Genomic DNA, 27,822 nt, shown 5'->3' on the forward strand with positions numbered 1-27,822 from the left:
CGGGGGAGGAGGAGCGGGAGGCAGGGGTGGGGTGGGGGGGTGGGGGAGGGGAGACTCTGGATACCTGCTCGACAGGATGCTGTTCCTGTCAATATTCATATTGCAAGAAGCTCTCCTCTGACCATTACCCGGGGAGAGCCACACTGGGAGAGGACGAAGAAACGGACCAACCTGGATCCTCAGCAAGCTCGTCCTCCCAACAGCACTGACCTCTGAGGATACAAGAGGACGACTGCCGACTGATTTTCTGGCACCTACCGAGTGCCCAGCACACAAAAGGACGGGGATGGCAACAGGAAGACCCCACAGGTATAACTTCCTCACGTGCCAAGCCGGGTTCCAAACATCTCACGGCATTAACTCATCTACTCTGTAGAGTGAGATCACGGGGTGCGACCATTATTTTATTCTTACTTCTGCTCTGGAGCAAGAACTCAATGTTCAGTAGGGTGCAGCCGCTTGGCCAAAGCCCCAGAGCTGAGAAGTGTCCGCCACTGAGTTTGAGCCGCTCTGACATGCTCAGTGGCCGGACTCTCGACGGCCATGGGACACTGCACCCACCTCCCATCCTGACACCCGCCCTCGGGGTTGATCACCACTACCCGTTATCCAGATGAGAACACTGAGACTCAGAGAAGGGAAGGGGCTTCCGTCTTCGGGTGGCTGAAGTCATTGAGCGCTCACCGAGGTCATCGGTGTTTGGAGTTGGAGCATAGGCCCAGGACTGAGGGTCACTCTGTCCTTTTTATAGTATGACCAGACCCCCTCCTCCAGACCCCCTGCTCCAGCAGAACCCAAATTGTTAAAGATGATGTTTTGTGGCAGCCCACCTCCAAGGGGAAAGAGCAAAGCAGGGAGGTCACTCTTAGCACCAGCGGGCCAGGGTTACCTACTGCCATCGGTGCGGCCCTTCAGGGCAGTCGTCACAGAAGGCCTAGAGCTGCGGGCTCCAAACATGGCGGACCTGACTGGGGAACTGCTTCCCATGCTACTCCCTCCCAAGGAAGCCCATCTCGTTCTCTGCCGCTCTGACCTCACACGTGCCGAGCCGACCTCCAGGTCACAGCATCTGCTATCATAGTAATGGAATCTGGGGAAAGTGAGTCCCTTTTAAACAGGAAGGATTCAGATTAGACCCCAAAGCGCACGTCCAGGTCAAAATAGCTGGCCAGTGCTAGTGCTGACGGGCCGTGCCACCGTGTACTCAGAAACTCGTCCCCCGTTCCTCACCTCCTCTGGCGCGTGGACCTGCACCTCACCCCTCTGCTCCAGATTGCCCTCCCCGGGAAGGAGTTGTCATACTCAGAGTCCGGGCCAGCGCTTGGTTCAACACGTCGGGCTGCACCTCTGCCCTGAGAGCGCTAGGCCCGTCTTCGGGTGCATTCCCAGCGCCCGGCATGACGCCTGCACACAGCAGGTGCTTGAGAGTGCGCTGGTTCGCTGGAGACTTCCGGATCGCGGTGGCCCGTCCCTCAGTAGAGGGTGGCAGCTGACGGAGCTAAGGCCACACCCTGGGAACATGCATCGTTGTCCCATTCTCCCAACACCCCTGCTCCGTCTTAACGAGCAGTTCTATGAAAGAGGAAACTGAGGCAACGGAGGACTCACCTGCCCCTTCACAATCTTGGATGTGGGCAGAGGGTGGTCTCCGCTTTCCAGGTCACTCCCAAAGGCAACTCCAGCTCGATCCTAAGAAGGAGCGCCCTGCGGGCCTCATTCTCTGGACCTGGGACCCAAACCAGGTGACAGAACAGGAGCAGCCAACGAGTGATCAAGCGTGGATCACGGGCCAAGTGCTGTTCTCAGTGCTCAGACATACTGGCCCCTCGGACCCCACAAGGAGAGATGTCACCCATCTTTATTTTTTATTTATCTTTAAAACAATTTTTTAGGATTTTGTCATAGGGCATGAATGCTCACTGGAAAGAGACAGAGACAGGGAAAGTGAGAAATCACTCCCCAGAGGGATGCCACATCCCGATCCCTTCTCCTCACTCTCCTCTCAGGATTTTGGAAATGCCTGAACATGTATCCAGCATGATTTTCAAGCTTCCTGATCCAGGGCTCAAGCCGGCATTGGCCATGTGGGAGCCCAGAGCCTGAACCACCATGCCACTTGCTAGCCCCACCTCCTCTTACAGTCAAGGAAGCAAGCACAGAGAGTTAAAACCACTTGCTTGAATTTGTATAGCAAGCAGACAGTGGAGTCAGGGAGGCAGGAAGACAAGCTGCCCCAGGCCAGAGCATGCGCACTTTACACCTGCACCAGGCTGCTGTGCTCCTCACTGCCTACCCCAGCCCTCTGGGAACGTGCTTTATGCGGACAGGCAGGCATAGCCTTCCTTTCCACAGAGCCCAGAGAAGCCAAGTAGCCAGTTGGATGTTGCACAGCAAGGCTGTGGTGCAGCGGGCACTAGACCCCAGGTCTCTGGTCTTACCAGCCTCGGGAGTGAGAGGAGTAAGGATGTCTCCACACGCTGGGCTCGGCACTTTCTCACCGCAACATTCCATTTGATCCTGACAACAGGCTTATGAGAGAGGTCATATAGTCCTTGTGAGGTGACCAAGAAAGCAGAGAGGTTGAGACACCTGCTCCCAGCAGCTCAGGGGCAGGGCTCTCCACTCTTCAACACACGTGCTCCCCAGTGTTGAGGCTGGCCCTGTCCCAGGGAAGGGTAGGATACATGGCCGTCCCTTCCCCCCTCCTCCCCTCCTGGCTTCTTAATGCTAATTTATGGACGCAGGCATTTTGAGCTCCAAGTCTGAGATAATGAAGGCGGCATTGGGAGAAGGCGGGAGATGGAAGCGAGAGGGCGGGGCTGTAAATACTAATTGTTCTATCAGGAGGCCGCTTTTCATTTCCTTGCTGAAGGGAAGGCTATGTTTAATTAACTCTGCTGTGTGTTGGGGACAGGGCCTGATTGAGAATGAGCTACGGGGCCTCTGCTCTGAGGCGAGGCGCAGGGCGCAGCTGCCTCACTCACGGACCAGCCCGTCGACAGCTGGGCATGAACTCGGAGGCAGAGAGGCCCACGAGGCCCTGCGCCGTCTGCTCCCAGCATCCCCGCACGGCTGCCTCATGCCCTCTGTTCAACCTGCAGGTGCCCAGCTCTGCATGACCCCCTCTCCCTCCCCAGGGCGCCCTTTCCTGTCCTCTCCGGCACAAAGCTGTTCTCTCGGCTGTCCTAGCCTGGCATTGTTTGGTGACAAGAAACTGGAGGCTACTGTAACCTCGCTTGGGTAAAGGGCTTTGACTACCTGGTTATAGGGGTGGCCCAGGAGTCTCAGAGCGGCGAGAGCAGGTGGGCCTCTAGGACTCAGAAATAGAAAGAATCAGGACCAACCAGGCCCAACCTCTTTCCATTCCCACACCGCCCTCTGACAGGTCTTATCCTGGCTTCTTCCTGGACTCACTTTGTCCTCCAGTTTTTGCTCCTAGTTGCAGCACACCACAGCTTCCGTCCTCTGCTCCTGTCTGTTGAAATTCCCGATGGGCCCGCCTCACTGGTCAGGTGCAACCTCAGTCCAGTCGGCCAGGGTGAGCACAGCCACGTGACTGCCCCTGCAGTCCAACCCTGGCTGGCTCCCCAGGGGAGCAGGGAGAGGATGGCGATGACACAGATAAACGGGAGGGAGGGATGGCAGTGGGACGGGGGTGGGGGGACATGTCTTGGGACTCAAGGCCACCTCAGCCCACTCCCTTTCAGATGTGTCTTCACTGCCCTACTCTCCCTTTGGAGCTAGTAACCCTCTCTCCGCTTCCACTGACTTCTCACCATCCGCCAACTGCACGACCTTGGTGAGTCACTGTCCCCCTGGGCCTGTTTCCTCGTCCGTACAGTGAGGGTAATGGCAGTCCTCATCCCGTAGGGTTACTGGGAGACTCTCTTGAGGCAGAGAGTCGAAGCACTTCCCCCTCCCGCCATGCAGCACATGCAGAGATACGCGCACGCCCACCCCTATTGTGACCACTGCTCAACCTTTTCCGGTCGCTTTTCACAGCTTTTGGAATACATAACTTGTGTTCCTGCTTCCCCAACCTGGGTGCTCCTCCCTGGAGTCACCTGGCTGCCTTCGTCTAGCTGCCTCCACACTCGGGCCCAGCACGGCAGCTTGCAGGCGTCTCTGTGCGGCAGATGCTGAAGGGCCAGGGCTAAGGACAGCCATTCCATCTGCGAGCGCCGGCCCCGAGCTGGGCAGCCCCGCGATGGCGCTGCCTTGGGAAGCAGGGCCATTGATGTCCGTTATCTGAACAAATCCCGCAGCAGATGATCCCCACCGCAGCAGGGGTTCTTGCTTTGGGAAGAGTTTCTGTCCCCGTTTTACGGAAGGGGAGGCGCCCCATGCTGGCCGAGTCTCAGGGGGCCTGGGGTCACAGGCTGTGGAAGGTAGAGGAGGAGAACGCAGCTTCTTCACTATGTTGGCATTACGAGGAGGCTGCAAACTGGGCTCAGGGTCCCGGGAGCACCAGGCCAAGTGGGGCAGGAGGTGGGTGGTCGAGGTCTGTGTAAACAGAGGCCAGGGGGAAGAAGCTGTGGGTGGGACACCCAGTCAGTCAGGTAGCAGGCAAAGTCGCTCTGCTCTCCAGGGGTTTAAAAACACAAGCAACACAGGCCCAGCTCGGTGTGCAGGTGCACGAACGCACACACACAGGGGAGCTGCTAAGTGTGTGTGCGCGAGAGCGTCCGTACGGTCTGTCTGTGGGCCTCGAATGATGCCAGCATATGGAACGCCCTTGCCGAAATGTCAGATTATTCAAGGCATTCAAATCTAGACAGCCCTTCCTAGTTTAGCCCCAAACCAAAATTTAGGATTCTGATCCCAGCACTGCCGTGACCTTGCTGCGTAACCCTGGGCAGGCCTCCTCCCCTCGCTGAGTCTCCGTACAACAGTCGAGTTGAGTGAAAGCCTTAACACTCTTCCAGCTCAGGATGGTGGGGAGACCCCAGGTCTGGGCCAGGTCTAGAAAAGGCCTTGCCCAGGCCTCCATGAGGGGAGCAGGGGAGGAGGGCAGCGGCCTGCATTAGTTTTAGTCCTGATTAGAAGCCTCTTGCCAGTCTCTGGGCCCTCTGACCCCCACTCGCTCGTCTGAAGGGTGTGCCGACTGCTTAATCAGGCTGCTCTCAGCACAACTGATTAATAGAGGTTCCTGCTTTTAAAAAAAAAAGAAGGAAAGAAAGAAAATGCTTCTGTAAATCAGCTGTTTATTTAACTTTCCGTGGCATTTAATGATTGCGAGGCTTGGGAGAAAGGGAGAGATGGAAAATTAATTTGAGTCTCACCAGAAAAGCCAGCCAGGGAAATAATGAACTTCCCAAGTCTACGGAAAACAGAGACAGGGAAATGGCAGGAGGGCAGAGCCCTGGAGCCTCCATATCCCAGGCTCAAGTTGGGCTGTGCAAGGGATGAACTGACCGCCCACCCTCTCTGAGCTTCCTTCCACAGAGAAGGCGAGGGCCAGGCAGCGTTTTCACTCTCTTTGGGTATGTGAAGACACGTGCCGCCCCTCCCCCCAGACCTTGTTCACATGGAGGGAAGCAGAGGACGAGCCAAGAAATTGCATATAACAATTGTCATATGTTCTTGTGCTGACGTGCACAGATCCCCCGCTGAACTCTGAGCACCCTCCCCCCACACACACGCACACGATGCCCAGCAGGGATAGGAAGTGGGCATAAGAGATGCCCAACTTCAGAGTGGTAGAGCCATTCATCCTGAAACCTTAAGGTTTCTCTACTTTAAATTTCTTATTCTACAAACATGGAGACTGAGGCCCAAATCGGGGCAGCACTGTGCCCAAGACTGTCCATCAGCCATAGGACGGCACTGGAGCTCAACCCCATCTCTGCATTCCTGGGCCATCTCTCCACTAGAGGCTGCTGTAAGAGAACTCCTCTGATTGTAGGGGACGCGTGGAGTGGCAGAATTTTCACCAAAGTCCCATAGCTCATTCTCGTTGGGCCATCTTGGGTCACATGTCATTCTGGACTAATCACATAGCCCAGAGAATAAACTATACTGATTGACCAGATGTGGGTCAGGTGACCCAGCCTTCTTGCCAAGGACATCTGCTTCAGCACCCCTGCCATTTCCTCCTGCACTTTCCTGCCTCTGGGTCTGTGTCCACACTGTCATCTTTCTGAGAATCTTGAGATCTTGCAAGGCCTCGTTCAAACACCACCTCCTCCAGGGAGTCTTCGGTGACCACCTGGTCTCAAGTGTCATCTCTCTCCTACACACCTGCCGGTGATGGCACCGCCAGCTCCAGCTCTGTTTCCGTTAGCTGGGAAGGTGTTTCGTCCTGCTCACAGACTCTCTGAGGGTCTTATCTAGCGCGCTCAGGGCTCAACACGGACACGTAATAAGGAAATAAAGTGGAATGAATGAATGACAATGCAGAGCTCATTCAGATGATCCAGAAGGCAGAGCAGCACCACACTCCTCTTTGATAATACACTCCTGGTTCCATGGCTGGCTCTGCCCAGGTGTTCTTCCTGGTATCTGCCGTAGACACTCCCTGCTTTTCTTGGCAAGGGCTCTACAGAGACGCTCACTGCCCCTCCTGGTCAGGCCTTCCTCTGAAGACCTCTTCCTTCCTGTGCTCAGACTGCCCCCTGCAAGCCAGCCTCCTCACGTCAGGACTCCGCACACACCGGCTGTTGGGACATCTTCTGGGGGAGGTGCGATCCAGCCGGCAACAGCCCCACTGGGTTGGCGTGTTCTCAGGAGAACCTGGAAGCTGGGGCCCGGAAAATGCCACCGCCTCTCCCCTGGCTCCTCCTGGCAAGCCCGTCTCTGCCCCCCTCCCTTCCCTTTCAGCAGCCCGTCAGAGCTGATGGCTGATGGACTGGAAGCTGTCATCCTCTCCCCCACCCAGCACTGCCACCACGTCCCCCACGCGGCCCCTCCTGGCTGCTGGTATCTGTGAAGCTCTTCCTAACGAGTTGGCATTCAGCCTGGCTTTTGCCACTCGAGGGAAAGCAGCTCCTGACATACTGGGCGAGGCTGCTGATGAAGGAGAGGAACCATCTTCCCACACAGGGGCTGCGGGGAGGATCTGTCCCCCAAGCCCAGGGTTCGGCCAAGTCCTCCTCTGGACGCCAGTGTCAAGCTGCCCCTCAGTGGCCCAGCTTCCCCGAGATCAGAACCTCCCAGTACCTCTGTCTCCAGTTCTTTCCAGAAAACCATGAGACGTGGGAGCAGTGAGGTTCGTAAGGATCACCTTGCAGACACATGTCATTTACAGGATGGGGAGCTACGGTTGGGGAGGACCAGGGATGGGTCGCAGCCCTAAAGAGGCAGACTTGCTTTCAACGCAGAGGGGACTGTGTTAGGACCAGGGATGGAGTCAGAAACTATCGGGGCAGGTGCCCCGGGACGCCACTGGAAATCCTCAGCCCCCCACGACATCGCGTGTGCCAAAGGGGCATGAATGAGCTGGTCACTCCCACACCATCCAAGTGCCTGGCATGGTGCCTGGCATGTCAGAGGTGCCCAATAAGTGTTTTCTGATGAATTATTCCGGAGCAGACTTTATTCATTAAGCCGTGGTCAGCATGGCTCTGCCCCAAGTCAATGCTGAATCCCCTTCAGTCTTCTGGAGCAGCTGAGGAGGGCTGTGGACTGCTGGGTCAGCCCTGGGCAGGAGAACTTACGTTAGGAAACACAGAACCTGAATAAATGATCTCACCCACCACATTTGCATTCATTCATCTCTTTGTTTACCCAACAAATGCTTTCTGAGCACCTACTGTGCGCTGGCACTGTTCCTAGTGCAGGGGATAAAGCAGCAAACTGAAGTGTTTTGTGAAAACCATCACCCATGGGCAGGGTGGTTAAGGAACTAGACTCCCATGTGGCTGACCAAGGTTCAGGTACAAGACCCAGCAGATTAAAAATCATGCTGGGTGCATGTGCATGCATGCCCAAAACCCCAGGAGGGGAAGGGACTGCAGTGTGGTCATCCCCCCGGGGGTGATTTCCCACTTTCCCTCTCTCTGTCTCTGTCTTTCTCTGGTAAGCACATACGCCCTATGGCAAAAAATAAATAAATAAACCATCACCCATGCTGCAAAGCCTTCACAATAGGCAAGGAAACAAAAGAACTCTGTGAGCTAGCGCAAGGCCGAGTCATCAGGGGGCGCTGTTTTAGCGGGGTGGTCAGGGAAGGCATCTCTCCCAAGATGATGCTTAGGGAGAGTTGAAGGAAATGAGGAATGAGCCCCACAGATAAGTAAGAGCCGCATTGCAACAAGAAGAGGCACTGGGGCTGAAGGCCGGGGAGGAGCAGCCCATGAGTTCCAGAGGAGCGACAGGGTCTGTGGAGCAAGGTGAAATGAACAAAGGAAGGTAGCAAACAGTGAGGTCAGGTTGATCCTACAGAAGCTAGAGGGACTTGGAATGCTGTGCTGAGTATGGCGCAGTCGCCCCCTACGTGCCCAGCAATGTCCGTACACCGTTAGCAACTCCCGGTTCTGTGACCGCTGCCTCTGTTGTGACCAGGGCTGCATGGTCCATGTTAGAGAGACAGTGGGCATAGCCACAGCCCAGCCGTGTGCTCTCCATGGAGCCCTGAGCCCTGCATTTCATTCAAACTCATAAATGCAGGGACCTTGGGGACAGAAAGGGCTGGGCTACCTCCAAGTGTCAAGCACCCATCAAGTGCCAGCCACCTCCACATCACCTTACCTGTCCAGTGGAGCCTGCAAGACAGGTGGCATCGCTGTCCTCAGTTTACGGATGGTCCAGGTGACCCAGAGCTCCCCTCACCAGGAAGAGTGTCATGGCTACCCAGAGCCAGGTGGGCAGGGTGAGGGACATGGTGGCAATGATGGGTAGGGGAGGAGGATGCCAGCTTCCTGCCCATCAGCCTCTGGCAGGCTGCTGAAAGAGAAGGGAGGGGAGCAGAGACGGGCTTGCCAGGAGGAGCGAGGAGAGGCGGTGGCGCCAGCCTCCGGACCGCTCCTGGGAACACGCCCACTTGGAGCGGCTGGTGCCAGGTGGATCCCACCTCTTCCGGAAGAAGCATCCTAACAGCCTGTGCCTGCTGAGCCCTGGAGAAGTGAGGGACTCGGCTCAGGAGGGAGGACGTCCGAGCATAACCCAAACGTCACCCAGCTGCCAGGACTCAAACCCAGGTCCTTTTGGAGCCAGCACCTAGGATGCTTCATAAAGCAGCCAGCACCCTCCTGCTGCTGTCCCCAGCTCCCCTCCCCGCCGCCCAGTTCTTAGCTCCGGGCAGCCCTGAGTGACCTCCTCTCACCTGCAGAATTATTTGGAACTCAAATGCAAACCAGTTTCAACATCCATCCAAACCAAAGCCCCCTTCCCCAGGAAAGGACGCAGTGAGGCCTCCCAGAGTACTGGCGACTCAGGCACGCCTGGCTGCGGGGTGGGGATGGCGGGACTGCCTGCACTTTGGCGGCGGCATGAGCGATGGAGATATTTTGGGCGGGGGCTCCTCCAGCAGCCATCATTCACACCGTGCAGGCCGCCTACCGCATTATACACAAGGCTGGCTTGCACATATGTGGGTGCCAGCAAGCGGGTTTTAAAAAGCGTTAGTCCCCGGGAAAGTCTATTCATAGACTCTTAGAGCTGGAGGATCCTTAGAGAGCATCCTAGTCCAATCCTTCCGTTTTCAAATAGGGAAACTGACGAAGTCCTCGCCTAGGGTCAGCCGGCTGCAGTTTCAGGACAGAGCCGAGCTGAGAACGGACTTGGCTGGCTCCTGGCTGAGGTCCCTACCCAGAAGATTGCGGTGTTCAGTTCTGAAGTGCCACAGACTCGGGCGAGATGCTCGTCCCTGCTACTTCTTAGCCGTGTGGCCTTCAGTGAACACCTGAGGCTCTCTGGCCATCGACCCCCTTACAGTAACAGCGTGCGCCATCACATGCCGTCAGCCAGCGGTGTGCTTCGCACCGAGGAAGTGCTCCATGAGGTTTGTGAAGTCACCTACCTCCTGGGGTCTCAGCACTCCTGTTCCACCTCCTGGTTTTCTGGGACTCGAGAACCTTGCCTCCTGCACCTGGCTAACATGAGCCCGTCCTGGAGCAAACGGGCAGCACAGCACAGAGAGTAAGGCTGAGACCCCTTCCTTGCTGTTCCCTGCTGGCGGCTCGAGCCAGCTGAGTGTGCTCCAGTGGGAGACTGGGGGACGAGGGGGGTGAGAGAAGGGGGACAGCTGAGGGAGCTGCTCCCCATGCCCTGCAGTTTGGACTCCTTAGGGGACAGGGAGGACCAGGCAGTAACACGTGTTCAGACGGAAAAGCAAGGCAAGCCTCCCTCTCAGAGGCCTGGTCTCTGCACCGGCTACCATGGCGATGAGAGCCGGGCGGGGCTTTGAGAGGAGGCCAAGGGAGGGTGACAAAGAGTGGAGCAGCTCTGAGCACAAGCACTCTGCCCACTCCAGCGAGCTCTGAGGCCCTCGGTGGTGCCTGTGGGGGTGAACCCTTGCCCCAGGGGTGGACACAGATAGAGGGTGCCATCTGCTGGCCCCTGGGATCCATGGCCTCTGTGACCAGAGGACCACCAGGAGCCCAAAGCCTGCCAGAGTCTGGCAAGTCCTGGGAGAACAAACCTCCTGGTTTTACAGATGAGAAGAGCCCCCCGAGCTTCCCCCGAGCTTCCCCCAAGCAGGGAGAAGAGCCCACTCTTCCTCACTCTGCCCCGCAAGAGCAGGCTGCTGGTGAGAGTCGACACACACTCAGTTTACTCTCTGGCTCCTTCAGTCTTTCCTATGACTCCTGTGGCCACTCAGGACACAGAGAGGGGCAAACGGGGCACAGCTGACGCCCACGGGAAGGTTCCAGGTGCAGGTCCAGAGACCTGAGTGTGGGGCTGGCTGAGGCTGAGGGAAGTAGGAGTGTCAAAATCCTGTTGAGGGTGTTATCTCTCTTCTCTCACTCAGGGGAGAAACAAGTAAGCAAAAGAAAAAAAAAAAAGGACATAGATAGCCCAGCCTCACTGGACAATAAGAATGTAAGCTCAGCCCTGGGACCTTGGCTTGCCAGGAAACCTGGGAACAAGCAGCTGATAAGGTCCGTGTGAGTGACTGTCCCTTGGAAGGAAACGGCTTTCTGTCCCTCCTCTGGGTGCCCTGCCTACTGATTACCGTCTGGGGACCATCTGCCTGATGGGACATCTATGGAGGTCCTCCACGCCAGGACCATTGCTGCCATGCAACTCTTCTGGGCCAGCTCCAGTCGAGCGAGGATGATGCCAGGGAGCACCCTCTCGCCAGCTTTCACCATCAGGGCGGACTCACCGAGCAGCTCGGACGTGCCAGCACATGGGAACTGGACGTGTCCTGGTTCATTGAATGCCGACAGCCGCTCTGTGAGATGGTGCTATTGCGAGAGCTTCCTCGTGACAGTGAGGAAACTGAGGCACAGCCAGGCTGAGTGAGTACCCAAGGGCACACCGCTGGGACTCCGGCGTGCATCCCCTCGAGTCCGCCACCGTCTCCTCATTCCCTGTAGTCACGTAGGTGAGGTGGCATCACCTGGCAACTCTGCACAGTGCAAAAGCCCAGGAGCTGGGGCTGAGGAGAGGGCTTCCGCCCCTCCTCCAGAGAAGGGCTTACAGAGTGAAGCCAGAGGACAGGGCGGAAAGGCCCCAGGCACTTGCGGCCATGTCTGGTCAGGTCTGAAGGCCAGTGATAAGACCCTGGGGCCAAAGCCCAGCAAACAGGAGGCACAGCTCTGAGAAGCGGCCCTGGGTTGGGGGAGCGCCGGCAGGACTGGAGCAGTGGAGGAGCGGGGAGCCTCCCTGCCTGGCTCTGTGCTGTCCTATAAGGACTCCACCCAGCTCCTGGGGATCACTGACTGTCCTCTATTGCCAGTCCTCCTCGGGGACTGCCTCAGCTGACAAAAGCCACCATCCCCAAGTCCTGCTCCTTGCCAGGGAGGCCCACATCCAGCAATGGAATGACCCAAGAGTATACAAGCCCCACCTTTCCCCCTACCCTTGGGCACTCTGAAAAGCCACTCTGCCCATGACTGGGCCATGCCGGGACTATGTCCCTGCTCCGTTCTCCCTCTGCCCAGACCTGCTTCCCCACCCCTCCAGGTGACTGTGCCCAGAGCACTTCCTAATGGACGTCCTCCACACCAAGCTCCCCCAGGTGTCCCTCCCACAGAACCCAGCCTGCAACAGTCCCAAATGCCCCCCATGCACGTGGGCATGCCCGCCAGCCCAGTCGCACGTGGGATGTGCTGTTTACTGGCGAGTTGACTTTCCGCTCAGGAAAAAGAGCCCTGAGGAGGGTTTTGAAGCACTAAGGATGAGGCTGGACTCTGCCCGCCTGGGCCCAGGCCCACAGGCGAGCCCTGCAGAGGGAAGGGCCTGCGTGTGAGGGCAGCCGCCGCAGAGGGACCAGCAGGCCAGGGTGACCGCGCCAGACGCCCATCTGTGGGGAAGGCACCTAGGGACGCCATGTGAAGGTGTGGGAAGTGTCATGTGGGAAGAAGAACACGGTTCACTTTAGTGTGGGCACACCGCCCGGCCCTCGCTGGTGGCGGCGGTCACCACGCACACTCACCACGCCATGGTGAGGTGCCTGTCGCTAGTTGCCCATTCTGTATTTGAAGTCACGGGATTCAGTCACCCCGCTGGCCTGCAGCAGACGGGATTTCAGGCTGTTTCCAGCCGCAGATTCCACAGCACCGGGCCGAAGAAGCAGGGCCCAGAGTTCGGCAAGGACCAGGGGGACAGCAAGCAGGAGGCCGGGAGCATGGAGCAGGTGGTGGCAGAGCGAGCAGCAGCACCACCTCCGGGGCTGCTCTGCCCTCTTGGTGCCCAGCGAGGCCAGAGGCTGGCAGGGAGGATGGAGACACGGTGTCTTTATTTCCTGAAGCTTGTGAACGAATTTCCAAATTCTCTCGCTGCCCTGCTCGGGACTCACCACTGACAAGTAGAGAACAAATGAGGCCGTTTAGCCAGTAATTAAGCAGTAATGGCCCAAGTCCGAGGTCTCCACCAGGCAGCCAAAGCAACTGGACCGAGGACCCGAAGGCTCCACAGAGGAGCCGGCGAAGGCGGGGCCATTTATCAGATTAGCACAGAGAGAGAGGCTCATTAACCCCATGCCAGCCTCTGGGCTTTCCTTTCACGGTGTAGACAGAGGGAGGCCATGGCCGCTCTAGGCTTTCACAAGGGGGCAGCCGGCCTGTTCCCTCGGCCGCCTCCTTGGATCTGCCTCAGGGCACGCACGAGACTGCCCACTCACCATCATGTGGCAAGAGCCTGAGCCCCAGCTCGGAGCGGCGTGTGGGCAGGATTTCAGTGAGGTCAGGGCCGTCCACCTTCAAGTTAACCTCCATGGCTGGGGACGCAGTCCACATGGCCTGTGATGTCCTCGCACAGATCGCAACCCCGTTCAACAGGGGGAGCTCCACATCCCCAGTGGTGGCGATGAAAACAGACCAGCCATGACAGTCCTGCACTCGCCGTGCCACGCTCTGTGCGCGTGCTCCCTGTGCCCGTGCTCCCTGTGTCCGTGCTCTGTGCTCCCTGTGCCCACACTCCATGTGCCCACACTCCCTGTGCCCGTGCTCCCTGTGCCCGTGCTCCCTGTGCCCACACTCCCTGTGCCCACACTCCCTGTGCCCATGCTCCCTATGCCCCTGCTCTGTGTCAGTGCTCCCTGTGCCCATCCTGTGCCTGCACTTGCTGTGCCCATGCTTGGCTGAGCTGCTCCTGGGACACTCTTCAACAGCTCTGTGACTAGCCCCTGTTGCAATGAAGGCCACTTCAATTCAGGCCACCCTGGGCAGGTACTTGAACTTTGCTGACCCTCTGTTTCCTCCACGGTAAGATGGGGATCCTGCAGTTACCTACCTGACAGGGGCAATGTGAGGATTAAACGCGATGGTCTTTGTTAACCACTCAGCCCAATGTGTGCACCTCTGTAAAAGGGAGCTAGCGGGAGCTAGCATTGGCCACGGTTCGAGTCTAACTTCCGCCTATGTAAGAAGCCCTTTCACAGTCCAGATGCTAGAACATTATGGAGGACAGGCCAGCCACCCAGTCTGGGAACCAGAATACAACAGGGCACGTGCTCAGGTTAGATCCAGATGTGGTGGGAGCTGCAGGACCTGAGGCACAGGAGACATGAGACAGGGACTGCAGCACATCTCCCTCTGCACAGCTGCGACCTAGCACAGGACAACCATCGGGCTCACATTCTTATAGCACACTCACCAATTGTGCCAAGTGCTTTGCAATTAATTCATTAACTCCCGACAGCAGCCATTGAAGGGAGTACTGCATACAGGCATTTCAGATCAGAAAGAGGGCACAGAGAGGTTAACTAAGGGCCCTGGGATCTCACAGCTGCTGTGCCTCATTGTGCCTCAAAGGCAGTAGGAGCTCAACAATGGCCGGGTCCTCCATGAATCTGGGGGATCACGGAGCCATCATAAGTGGCCACTCTGGATGTGGTGGGCAGAGCTGGGTTTACAGAAGATGCAATGAGAGGACAGAGCTGCCTAGAGGCCTGAGACCACAGTCATGCAGTTCAGAGCTCAAATGCACTCAGCGCTCCCATGAACCAACGTCCTCCACAACCTGGTGAGGTGGGTTCTCCTATCCCCACTTTACAGGCAAGGGTGGCTATGTCACCTGGCCCAGAGCTGCTTCCTGCACTCTCGCTGAGCTGCCTGGGTGTGCATGTGACCCTGTCAATGCCAGCAATGCAAGGAGAGGGTGTCCGAGAGCCGGGGGCTTGCAGTCATGACTGAGGGCTCACCTACTGCAGGGAAATGCTTTCTGGAATTTTGTCACTTACATTGGAGCAAGGCTGGGACACTGGGGTTGGGCACTATAACCCCAAGGGCTTGGGGGAGCCTATGGAGGCCCTTGGGGACCACTGCATGGGGGGAGCTGTAGAAGCAGCAGGGTGTTGGGGCTCTCCCAGAGTTGCTCTGCTTTGGTTGACCTTGGCTGTGTCCCCAAGGAGGACTGGGCTCCACTGGGCTCCACCCTGAGCAGGACGAGCTGGAGGCTGAGGCTCTGGCCTGTACGAACAGAAGCCTGACTGCTGAGTTTGTGCCCAGATGTTCACAACCAGGGAGGCAGGAATGGGCCCAAGGGTCATGGTGGAGCCCGGGGCTGGCTCTGGGCCAGAGTCATAGGCCACGCAGGAGCAGTGTACCCGAGAGAAGACAGAGTGAGCGAAGGATGACCAGCAGAGAAACCCTTTGGGGAATAGCTCCCGGGGGCTTACTGCACTTCACAGCAGGGGCCTTAGAGAGTCCCATGAGATACTTTACTCAGAGCCAGAGTATCTATTCCAACAAGAGGAAATGGGAACCCACCGGATTCATTACCAGAGGCTGGGTTGCTGTCTTCCATGGAGTTTTAAAAAGTTTATTCATTTATACTCTCTGAGAAAGAGGGGGTGGGGGTAACCCCTACAGGGTCTCCATGCCATGATCCACAGCCCAGATCACGGGCAAGCACACGCATGCCCCCAGCATGCTCAGGGAGGTCCCAGGATGCAAACCCAGGACGTCTGTGTGTGTGTCCTGTTGTGTCACCACTGTGCCCCACCCAGCCCCTTCCCATGGCATTTCAGTGTCTAGTGGCTAAACACATTTCTGCTGGCTAATCAGGGCCCTGTCCCCGGCCACCATAGAGGGTCTCTGCAGGGACACGATCCCACTTTGACTCGTGGTGTCAGCATATGGTAAATGGCATTCCCCCACCGGGCTAGAGAACAGTGCCTGAAGCTGCCGGAAACCTGAACCCCAGCCCAAGGCTGCTGCTCTCTAGCTGTGTGACCCCCGAGCAATCACTCTGGGTGCCCAGCGAGGCCAGAGGCTGGCAGGGAGGATGGAGACACGGTGTCTTTATTTCCTGAAGCTTGTGAACGAATTTCCAAATTCTCTCGCTGCCCTGCTCGGGACTCACCACTGACAAGTAGAGAACAAATGAGGCCGTTTAGCCAGTAATTAAGCAGTAATGGCCCAAGTCCGAGGTCTCCACCAGGCAGCCAAAGCAACTGGACCGAGGACCCGAAGGCTCCACAGAGGAGCCGGCGAAGGCGGGGCCATTTATCAGATTAGCACAGAGAGAGAGGCTCATTAACCCCATGCCAGCCTCTGGGCTTTCCTTTCACGGTGTAGACAGAGGGAGGCCATGGCCGCTCTAGGCTTTCACAAGGGGGCAGCCGGCCTGTTCCCTCGGCCGCCTCCTTGGATCTGCCTCAGGGCACGCACGAGACTGCCCACTCACCATCATGTGGCAAGAGCCTGAGCCCCAGCTCGGAGCGGCGTGTGGGCAGGATTTCAGTGAGGTCAGGGCCGTCCACCTTCAAGTTAACCTCCATGGCTGGGGACGCAGTCCACATGGCCTGTGATGTCCTCGCACAGATCGCAACCCCGTTCAACAGGGGGAGCTCCACATCCCCAGTGGTGGCGATGAAAACAGACCAGCCATGACAGTCCTGCACTCGCCGTGCCACGCTCTGTGCGCGTGCTCCCTGTGCCCGTGCTCCCTGTGTCCGTGCTCTGTGCTCCCTGTGCCCACACTCCATGTGCCCACACTCCCTGTGCCCGTGCTCCCTGTGCCCGTGCTCCCTGTGCCCACACTCCCTGTGCCCACACTCCCTGTGCCCATGCTCCCTATGCCCCTGCTCTGTGTCAGTGCTCCCTGTGCCCATGCTCTGTGCGCGTGCTCCCTGTGCCCGTGCTCCCTGTGCCCGTGCTCTGTGCTCCCTGTGCCCACACTCCCTGTGCCTGTACTCCCTGTGCCCCTGCTCTGTGCCCATGCTCCCTGTGCCCGTGCTCTGTGCTCACACTCTGTGCCTGTGCTCCCTGTGCCCGTGCTCTGTGCTCACACTCTGTGCCTGTGCTCCCTGTGCCTGCACTTGCTGTGCCCATGCTTGGCTGAGCTGCTCCTGGGACACTCTTCAACAGCTCTGTGACTAGCCCCTGTTGCAATGAAGGCCACTTCAATTCAGGCCACCCTGGGCAGGTACTTGAACTTTGCTGACCCTCTGTTTCCTCCACGGTAAGATGGGGATCCTGCAGTTACCTACCTGACAGGGGCAATGTGAGGATTAAACGCGATGGTCTTTGTTAACCACTCAGCCCAATGTGTGCACCTCTGTAAAAGGGAGCTAGCGGGAGCTAGCATTGGCCACGGTTCGAGTCTAACTTCCGCCTATGTAAGAAGCCCTTTCACAGTCCAGATGCTAGAACATTATGGAGGACAGGCCAGCCACCCAGTCTGGGAACCAGAATACAACAGGGCACGTGCTCAGGTTAGATCCAGATGTGGTGGGAGCTGCAGGACCTGAGGCACAGGAGACATGAGACAGGGACTGCAGCACATCTCCCTCTGCACAGCTGCGACCTAGCACAGGACAACCATCGGGCTCACATTCTTATAGCACACTCACCAATTGTGCCAAGTGCTTTGCAATTAATTCATTAACTCCCGACAGCAGCCATTGAAGGGAGTACTGCATACAGGCATTTCAGATCAGAAAGAGGGCACAGAGAGGTTAACTAAGGGCCCTGGGATCTCACAGCTGCTGTGCCTCATTGTGCCTCAAAGGCAGTAGGAGCTCAACAATGGCCGGGTCCTCCATGAATCTGGGGGATCACGGAGCCATCATAAGTGGCCACTCTGGATGTGGTGGGCAGAGCTGGGTTTACAGAAGATGCAATGAGAGGACAGAGCTGCCTAGAGGCCTGAGACCACAGTCATGCAGTTCAGAGCTCAAATGCACTCAGCGCTCCCATGAACCAACGTCCTCCACAACCTGGTGAGGTGGGTTCTCCTATCCCCACTTTACAGGCAAGGGTGGCTATGTCACCTGGCCCAGAGCTGCTTCCTGCACTCTCGCTGAGCTGCCTGGGTGTGCATGTGACCCTGTCAATGCCAGCAATGCAAGGAGAGGGTGTCCGAGAGCCGGGGGCTTGCAGTCATGACTGAGGGCTCACCTACTGCAGGGAAATGCTTTCTGGAATTTTGTCACTTACATTGGAGCAAGGCTGGGACACTGGGGTTGGGCACTATAACCCCAAGGGCTTGGGGGAGCCTATGGAGGCCCTTGGGGACCACTGCATGGGGGGAGCTGTAGAAGCAGCAGGGTGTTGGGGCTCTCCCAGAGTTGCTCTGCTTTGGTTGACCTTGGCTGTGTCCCCAAGGAGGACTGGGCTCCACTGGGCTCCACCCTGAGCAGGACGAGCTGGAGGCTGAGGCTCTGGCCTGTACGAACAGAAGCCTGACTGCTGAGTTTGTGCCCAGATGTTCACAACCAGGGAGGCAGGAATGGGCCCAAGGGTCATGGTGGAGCCCGGGGCTGGCTCTGGGCCAGAGTCATAGGCCACGCAGGAGCAGTGTACCCGAGAGAAGACAGAGTGAGCGAAGGATGACCAGCAGAGAAACCCTTTGGGGAATAGCTCCCGGGGGCTTACTGCACTTCACAGCAGGGGCCTTAGAGAGTCCCATGAGATACTTTACTCAGAGCCAGAGTATCTATTCCAACAAGAGGAAATGGGAACCCACCGGATTCATTACCAGAGGCTGGGTTGCTGTCTTCCATGGAGTTTTAAAAAGTTTATTCATTTATACTCTCTGAGAAAGAGGGGGTGGGGGTAACCCCTACAGGGTCTCCATGCCATGATCCACAGCCCAGATCACGGGCAAGCACACGCATGCCCCCAGCATGCTCAGGGAGGTCCCAGGATGCAAACCCAGGACGTCTGTGTGTGTGTCCTGTTGTGTCACCACTGTGCCCCACCCAGCCCCTTCCCATGGCATTTCAGTGTCTAGTGGCTAAACACATTTCTGCTGGCTAATCAGGGCCCTGTCCCCGGCCACCATAGAGGGTCTCTGCAGGGACACGATCCCACTTTGACTCGTGGTGTCAGCATATGGTAAATGGCATTCCCCCACCGGGCTAGAGAACAGTGCCTGAAGCTGCCGGAAACCTGAACCCCAGCCCAAGGCTGCTGCTCTCTAGCTGTGTGACCCCCGAGCAATCACTCACCCCTCTGGCTGCTCTGCTTGCCCAACTCTAAAACAAAGTTGTGAAGAACCCTTCCAGCTCAGGCAGAGTTCTAGCTAGCACCATCATGAAAGGAGTCACGTTCATACCTGTGAATGCCCTAGCAGGGTGCTCAGAGCATAATGGAACCCAGAAAATGGTTGGAACAAGAGAGGCAGCCAAGAGGGGAGGGAAGGAAGAAGAAAAATAAGATAGAGAAGAAAGGAAAGGGAAAGAAAGGAAAATGAGAGAGAAGGAGGGAGACGAGAGAGAAAGGGGATGGCAGGAGGCCTCCCAGAAGTTTTTTTTCCCACCCCGCCACCCTGGGCTGGCACTGGGTCTTGCACTTAGTAGGTCAATCTCTCATGATTCATTGAATCTGAATGAGGGCACCGTCAGCAGACTCCCACAGCCAGCCCCAGCAGCAGGCCTCCTGCGATGCTGCTCCGTCCCGAGCCGTGAGTAATAGGGCTGCTGTTTTAAATACAGTCTATCCTGGCGCTCCCCATTATTCAAAGTCATGTACATTTGTATGTTTGTCTGCAACACAAATAATTGCATTAGGACTCGCAGGAGGGAAAAAGGAATCACGGCAGTGTTTCAGCTCATCAGCGGCAGTCCTGCCAGTGGGAAGGGCCAGGTAGACAGGGAGGCCTTCTGGAGATTGCAGGACCTGGGAGTGGCTGAGGAGGGACAAGAGGCAGAGGTCTGGTCTCTCCTCAGACTCAGAGAGTGGCAATGGGGCCACAGCAAGGCAGAGCCCCTCCCTGGCCTCAGTTTCCCCATAGGAGAGATTAGCACCTAGCGAGAGCAGCACTGCGGTGCTCTTTCTTTCTTTCTTTCTTTCTTTCTTTCTTTCTTTCTTTCTTTCTCTTTCTTTCTGTCTTTCTTTCTGTCTTTCTTTCTTTCTTTTTCTTTCTTTCTTTCTTTTTGTGGAGAGGTTTTTGCTATAGGCGCGTGCGCTCACCAGAAAGACAGAGAGAGACAGAGAAACAGAAAGCGAGAAATCACCCCCCAGGGGTGGAAAACCGCAATCCCTTCTCCTCCATTCTCCTCTCGGGATCTTGGGCACGCACATACACACAGCTGGCTTAAGTTTAAGCCGCCGGGTCTGGGACTCGAACCACAGTCGACTACATAGGAGTCCAGCAACATAACCATTAGGCTTACTGCTAGTCCCCAGTGCTTTTGATCATTGGTTCTGGGGTCAGACATGCCTAGTTTGCTGCATAGTAGCCCGTGACCTTGAACAAGTCGTTTGACCTCTGAGTCTTAGTTTCCTTCCTAAAAATTGAGGATTATGGCAGGACCTTTCCATGTGGATGCTGTGAAGATTAAGGTTACATAAAGTACTTTACTCAGGGTCTGATATATAATAAATGCTAATGAAACATTATGTAAATATAATGGGTAATACATCACATGCAATATTAATATAATGTAATACACATGCCCAACTCAGATATATTTCCCTAAAATTCAGCTGAGCACACCAATAAATCGACAAGTATCCACAAACACCGAGAAGAGCATAAGACCACACCACTATGTCATAAACGTTGGCACAGGTATAGGTAGGCTATAACTACTTACCAGTGACTGTTCACAATTCATCATTTAAAACACCAACTTAGGATTCGCTCAAGCTGGAAGAGCCCACATTGGCCAGTTCAAAGAACCCTGCGTTATTCAGAGAACTCTGCATGTATAAGACTGTCACTCATTTCCAGGCTGTGGCTTCATTAAACTACGTGGTGTGTCTGCGTGCATCGTGTGCTTCAGCCACAATTCCACTGTTTTCAGGAGGGTAAAAAATGGCCGTCTGGAACATAAGATCACCGAGAAACACGTGAGGCTGACCCCAGCCGAGTGCAGACAGGAACAGAGCATGTGGGCAGGCGGAAGCCGGCGTGGCGGGCTCCCCAGGTGTGGCCTGGCGGATTCCATGAAGTCTCCGTTGATTTCAGGTGGAAAGGAAACAACAGATGCTGCTCATAGCACCAACTCACACGAGGTCAGCGGATCCCTTTCCGGTGCTATTTCAGTTCCTCCGATTCCGTCTCCCCCTGGTGATACTCTTTAACAACTGTTTATTTTTAATATTCCCCATTTTTCACCAAGGGTTTCCTACTCCCAGTCTTTCCAAAGCTGCAGGATCTAACCAGAGGTTAATGAACATGGATTCGGTTTCATGGTATCAATGGCATATGATCCAGAGTTTCTATTTATGGCAGCAGTATGCACTTTTCTTTGTAACTAAATTTATTAACAAGTTCAAAAATAGAGTGGATACAGGACCAGCAGGTGGTGTGGTGGTTAAGGTGCTGGACTCCCACATGGCTGACCATGGTTCAAGTCTCGGACCCAGAGGCTTAAATTTCATGCGTGGTGCATGTGTGCACTTGCCCAAAATCCCAGGAGGAGAATGGAGAAGGGATTGTGGAGTGGTCAACCCCCTGGGAGGTGATTTCTCACTTTCCCCCTCTAGGACAAAACAAACAAACAAAAAATAGAGTGGATAAAAGAAAAACCACGATGCAGCAGTGCGCGGGCAAGGCGCAAGTCGAGAAGGTGGTGTGAAGTGACACAGAGTATGGAAACATCGAGAAGGGGACCACCGGGATGTCTGAAGTTGAGAAACTGTTAATACCTTTGTGATCACAAAGAGGAGGAAATGTTGAACTGAGAAGGAGTGACAGGGAGTGGGAAAGGCCAGACCACTTGGACTAATTAAATAGGAGCCGAATGCCGATTACAAGCAAGAAGCCGTAAATGTGATCACACATCTCCTGTGAGTGGCTCAGGGGGCGCTGCAAGGAGCTCAGGCCCTGTGCAAATCCCTGTCCTCCCCCACCACTGTAGAAATGGGCTCTTCTGGTCCTTTGTCAATGGTCACCAGAGAGACCAGCTTCTGGCAGAAACTGCTTATACTTTCCGGCCAATTCTGAGCCCCTTCGCCTTCTTTGATTTTCTCACCGGGCCCAGGCTCCAGTTTATAAAGCAGGCCAGGGCCAAACCTCTCAGGCTGAGCATCAGAGATTGCCATGGAAACTGGCTTCTGGCTGGCCAATAGGAGGCACTGCTGGAAACAGAACAGGAGGAAGACAAGCCCGGAACTTCTCCTCCTTCCTTTCTGCCTCTCCATAAACCCAGCCCCTGCTGGACAGGATGGAGGGGGCTGCCAGGGTGCCAGCTCCCCCTGGTGGCCTAAGGCCAGGACTCTGAGAACACCCCCTTCTCCCTTTCCCCTACAGCCAGGGGGAGGAGCAGCTTCTGTGCCGTTAGATTTGCAGCCCCTCCATCCCCTATATATGCCAATTATTTATATGAGGGGACTTCAGAAAGTTTATGGAAGATGGAATGAAAATGAGTGTATTCGCATGCAAAAAAACTGAAATCCATGCATAGCTTTTTCATAATAAGCATTTCGGTAAACGTGTGGAAGACTCCAGTACGGAATGCTTGCCCTCCCCTCCGCGCCCCACTCCACTGTTTAAATACTTACGCAGAATAGTTTCTGTTTTCTGACTTCCCCAAACCTTTGCTAAGTCAGGAGCAACCTCATGGTACTCTGTGAAGAGCTCTCTCACAACACTCTTAAATGCCGGATTTGAGAATAACTGGTTCATTATGTTTACAATGAAACCAATCCGAGGTCAGGAAGCTTCCTATAAAGATCCAGATAGTAAAGATTTTAGAACCTGAAGGCCACGTAAGTCTCTGTAACAGTCTTTGTTCTTGTTGTTGTTGTTTTTATTAAGCCCTTTACACTATAAATACTATTCTTAGCTTGTAGGTAGCACGAAAACAAGCCATGGGCCAGACTGGACCCATGAACAGGAGTTTGCTGCTTGCCACGATAGACAAGAAAGAAACACACCCCTTCCCGCTCTCTGGCCAGTCTACTCTCCAGGGTAGGGCTGGTCATGTGACCCGGATCTGGCCAATGGATGTGATCCATTTTCCTGGCCCTACATGGCCTCTCAACATAAAATAAGTGCTTTGGGAAAGGGCACCCCTCAAGGGAAATAAGTTCATTTATGCCAGGCACTGTACTAGGCACTTTTACACGTGTTCTCTCTCACAGGCCTCACACAGGGATTTAAAGGCATGAATTAGTCTCTTGAGGTAAGGGGCAGGGCCAGGTTTTTGGAAGCTTCAAATCTGTTTATGCCCTGCAGCATCCTAAGATAAAGCGCAGGGGCTCGAGAGAAGGGAGCAGAGAACAGCCTGTCTTCTTTGACACAGTGTTGGGAGTTCCCAGGCTAAGGATAAATACGCTGAAGCTGGCCATCTATACTCACTGCTCAGTTACAAAGCACTTTATAGTTTCCAAGGGACTGCCATGCACATAATTTCATCCTGTCCTCGCAACAGCCTAGTGAGGTAGGCACAGCAGAAGCCCTACCTCCCAGTTATGCATGAAAATTTGGGGAGCGGAGAAGTGAAATGACTTGCCCAAGGCCACACCACTCATTAGTGGCAGAGCTGGGATTTAAACTTGCCCTGTATTGAACAGGGCCTGGGGGGTCTTTCCTAAGCCACAGAACTGCAGAGCTGAGGGTGTCTGGGGACCATCCACTCTGACCCACGCAGGAGACCCTGCCTCTTCCCTACCACCTTTGCCAATGCTCCCATCCTTCAAGCCCAGTTTAGAGTCTCTCTCTTTCAAAGACTTTGCCAATGCTCCCATCCTTCAAGCCCAGTTCAGAGTCTCTCTCTGTCCAAGATGCTTTCCTGACTGCAGCCCCCAGTCCTCACTCTCTCCTCTGAACTCCTGGAGCAATTACTGTCTGTACTGCTCATTAAGCAATTAATCACCAGCATCCTCATGACAGTGCTTCTATTTCTGCCTCCACCGATTGTTCAAATCCATTGTTGTTTTTAACTCTGCTTTTCCCAGGGTGCAGATGTCCCACTGGCAGGGGCAGGGTCTCCTGCTTCTCTTTGCAGCCTCTCACATGGTAGATGCTCAGTAATGCTTTACCCACTTGATTGAACGGAGTCCCAGTCTTCTCAGTTCTCATTAGAGTTGCCCACGGTCACCTGTCAGCTAAGGGACCCAGACAGTTTACTAATCCTTTCTGACCCTCTGTGTCCTTGTCTGTAATTGCAGAGGGTCATTGTCCCTTTCTCACAAGGTTATGTGAGGGTTAATGAGACTGGAGTGGGTCTATGTGCACGCCAATGGGACTGCCAACCACAGAACCCTTCCTCCACTTCACCATCCCCTCAGAGTGGGCGTGTGACATGAGCCTGGCCAATCACAGAATTCCATTGCTCTAGAAGCACTGATTGGCCCACGGTTGGACTTATGCTCCAGAGTAAAGCCAATCAGAGACCTTCCCTGGAATGGCTGTACAGACAGACTCTGGGCGAGAGATTGTCTCTAGTCCATTGGAGTGGTTAAGCTGGAGCCATACAGAAAACTAACCTAGCTGCATTTGGAGGGAATGCAGCCACACGGAAAGGGAAGTAGCATGGAGAACACTGAGGACAGGACTCAAGGGCCTGGATCTGGTTGTGCAGAGATGCACCCCTGGATTTGCCACTTATGGGAGCTAAGAAGTAACATTTGCTTGAGCCAGTTTAAGTGAGATTTCTTCACATGCAGAGACACATACGATGACCTGGAATGATCCCTGCCGAAAAGTAGATGCCCAGTAAATGAGGGGTGTTTGTTTCGTTTGTTTATCTGTTTCATCATTAGCAGCAAGAAATGAAAGGTTTTCCTAGGGAAGCTGCATAGCTCAATTTCTAGACTGACCTGGGTTCAAATCTCGCTCCTTTACCTTAGCAGCTCTGTGTCTCTGGGCAAGTTAGCTGACTTCCCAGAGCCTCCGTTTCTCCTTTTGTGAAATAGCCCTGAACGTGCCGGCCCTACAGAGTTGAAGGGACAAGCAAGCACGTTTGCTGCTTGTCCTGCTTGGTGTGAGGAAGTCACTGCCCTGAGCTGCCTGGCCGGGCCCCGGTCGGTGGACAGAAGTCAGCGTGCAGTCCAGCCCCTGCTCTGTAGGGGGAGCTGGTACTCAGTGTGGGGCGACTTGTCCAGCAGCTCCCAGCCAGGGACAGGGCCTGGGTTCACACCAGGTCCCCGAGGTCCTGACTTGAGGCTCTTGCTACCACTTTTCAAAACCTCCAATGCATTTCCTCGCGGGGTCATCTTAGACCCTCTCTATCAGGACTGAAGGGAAAAGAACCCTGAACAAGTTCTGTCCCAGTCTCGCCTCGTGCACGCTACTCTGTGACCTCAGACAAGTCACTCGGTCTCTCTGGGCCTCGCTTCCTCCACCTGTAAAGTGGACACGATCGTGACGATGTCTATGACACAGGTGGCACAAGGACAGAGAGCTGTCATTCATAGCCTGTTCCTTCTGTGGGGAAAGGAAGGCAGAGGTGCTGAGTCACAAGGTCCCCGTCCCGAGACACTCTGCAGAGAAGAAACAAGTCGTTTGGGGCTGGCTTCCAGCAGGTGAACACCTCCAGGGCTGTGCCTTCCCTGTCAGTCTCCCAGAGGTGAGTGATTTCTCCAGCTGCCAGGAGGAAAAGACCCCGTGGGCTCCCCGTATGCCCTGAGTCTGCACCACCTGACAGGAGCCAGCTCTCTCTCGACAGCCCTTTTGTTGGAAGGACTATGAGATGGAGATGAACGAGACGAGGGGCCATTTGCATGTGGAGGATCCCACCGCGACATGTGGTCTTCCCCTGTGTCCCTCCCTGGCTGTGCGGGCCCCTGGAATTGTGCCAATGCCACTTGCAGGTGGGTGGCCAGCTCCCGTGTGGGCTCACTCATCTCTTCAGTGCCTCCCTCTGTGGCTCCATCATGCACTCACACTCTTACACACTGACTCACTCACAGCTCGCTTGTGCACTCACTCGGTGCATTGGCCACTTCTTGGGCACCCAGTTCTTACCCTCGAGGCCGCACCTCTGACTCCAGCCAGCACTGTGGGTGTGTATTCCAACCAGAACACACAGTTCTGCTCGGGCTTCACTCGAATGGATGCCACCTGACAGACTCTGCCCTCGGGCCTAACCATGCCCTCTTGTTATTCACCCAGCGCATTCATCACTCTGTGATGTAGATGCCCACACAGACCCATCTGGCACACACACACATGACCCACAAGCGATGCAACCCTTGGACAATGGACAATGAAGTGACCTGGCCCCTTCTCTCTCCAGGAGGGGCTGGACCTTCAGGCTTGAGATATATTTCATGTGCTTTGCAGAGGTCCTTTGGAATCAAGCAGCCAGTCACCCGCAGCAGGGAGGAATCCAATAACAAGACTTATCATCCAAAAACTCAGTGGCTTACAACAATAACAACATTTAAGATCCCGGTTTCTGTGGGTCAGAAGTTTGACAGTGGCTAAGCTGGATTCTTCCAGCTTGGGGTCTCTCAGGAGGTTGTATTCAAGATGTCTGCTGGGACTGATCTGAAGGCTTGTGCTGGAAAGTTCATGCCGACTCTTAGCAGGAGGCCTCAGTTTCCCTCCAGAGGAACCTCCCCAGAGGACTGCTCAAGTATCCTCATGACATGGCACCCGGCTTCCCCAGAGTAGGTGACCCCACAGACAAAAATGGAAGTCTCAGTGTCGCCCACGACCAAGACTCCAAAGCCATGCACTATCATTTCTGCAATACTTAGGGTTACAGGGTCACCCCTCTTCGGTGTGGCATGGGATGACACAAGAGCCCCAGGAGGTCTAACCCTTTGGGGGCCATCCAGGCAGCTGGCGACCAGGCTTCTTCTTTGTTTCCCTTCTGCCCTATGGTCATGCTCCCAAATGAACTGTCTGCACTTAAGTCTCTGTTTCAGACTCTGATTTGGGGAGAAAGCCAGGCTAAGCCACTCTATCACTTGATTATTCAGACACTGAGGAATTATGGAGCACTGTGTGCACGCCACTATTTGCATTTTCAGGAATTATTGAGCACCTACTGTGTGCATGCCACTATTTGCATTTTCCCCAGTCCCCAGATGGTAAAACCCCCAGACTGGCACCACTCCCCCCAGGAGATGAGAAAGGGCAAGTCCTGGGTTGTTGCTGGCCGGTGAGCTAACAGGGTGGAGACACACCAAGGCTTGTGGTCTGCTTCTATGGAGCTGATGCCCTTAAAAATGTTAGTTCATTCCTCTGGACTTCCATTTCCTACGGGAAAATTTGGAATGCTAATAAACTAACAATGCACTGGGTCAGTTACCTTCTAGAACTCAGAGGTCAGGGCCTTTTGGAGAAGTTCCATGTCCCTCCTGTTAGTTTTCTTTCCTCTGCACCAAAGAGATCTCAGGGAAGGTGTAACTCACTGGGAATCCAGTGTACAGACATCTCATAGACTAGATGGAGGCTGACTCCTCCAGGGCCTTGAAAACCAGCCTCTGAAACCACGAGGTCCTAGAGGCAGGGCGGCAGCAGGGACGTGGTAGCGTGCATTTCAGTCACTACAGCACAGAGCTCTTCCATCCCCAATAGACAGGAAGGAAGGGCTTGGTGACGGTGGCGGTGACTGAGTTGGGTGTGTCTTTGAGACTCAAACTCACCAAAGTGAAAAAGAAAAATGACTTGTGTGACAGAACAAGTCCAGAGTGCCACATCAGGCGTGACTAGATCAGGGGGCTACAAAGATGGCTCCAGGACCCGATCTCTTCTCATCTCTTGACTTTATGCCTCATCTTGGCCTCGTTCTCAGGCAACCCATGGTGGCAAGAGGGCTGCCAAAAGCTCCGGGCTACAACCGTCAGGTCAAGTGCAGTGGAAAGAATGCCACTTCTCCAACAATAGTCCCAGCAAAAGCTCATCTTATCTCACCAGCTTTGG

This window comes from Tupaia chinensis, unplaced genomic scaffold, assembly GCF_000334495.1.
Source record: "Tupaia chinensis unplaced genomic scaffold, TupChi_1.0 Scaffold000146_1, whole genome shotgun sequence".
Classification (NCBI taxonomy): Eukaryota; Metazoa; Chordata; class Mammalia; order Scandentia; family Tupaiidae; genus Tupaia; species Tupaia belangeri.